This window comes from Budorcas taxicolor, chromosome X (assembly GCF_023091745.1).
Source record: "Budorcas taxicolor isolate Tak-1 chromosome X, Takin1.1, whole genome shotgun sequence".
NCBI lineage: Eukaryota > Metazoa > Chordata > Mammalia > Artiodactyla > Bovidae > Budorcas > Budorcas taxicolor.
In genome coordinates, this window is record NC_068935.1 from 62,842,164 (window position 1) to 62,842,650 (window position 487).

Here is a 487-nt window from a genome sequence, read left to right on the forward strand (position 1 = left end):
GTGAGAAAATGCACAAAACAAACTTAAGCACTGTAACTCTTTTAAAGCTTGTGAAAGCACAGGCACTTCGTTATTCCAGTCAGCACGTCTTGCAACCATCGCATCATCTAGTTCCAAAAATTTATTATAACGCCCCCCCCCCCAAAGTAGACTCTGGTGCTGGTGCGGAGGCAGCTCTCTTTGAGTTGACAGGACAAGGGCAGATACAAAGGACTAATCTCAAGTTATCTCGAATAATGTGCAATATATGAATGACATATATTCAAAATCCATGGGATTGGAGGGCGCGCGGAGGGAGCGGGCGCGGAGGGAGCGGGCGCGGAGGGAGCGGGCGCGGAGGGAGCGGGCGCGGAGGGAGCGGGCGCGGAGGGAGCGGGCGCGGAGGGAGCGGGCGCGGAGGGAGCGGGCGCGGAGGGAGCGGCGCGTTTGTACGCCGCGCAGCACACTCCGCTGCATTTGCTCTTCAGACGCGGGCTTGTTCGCAGCT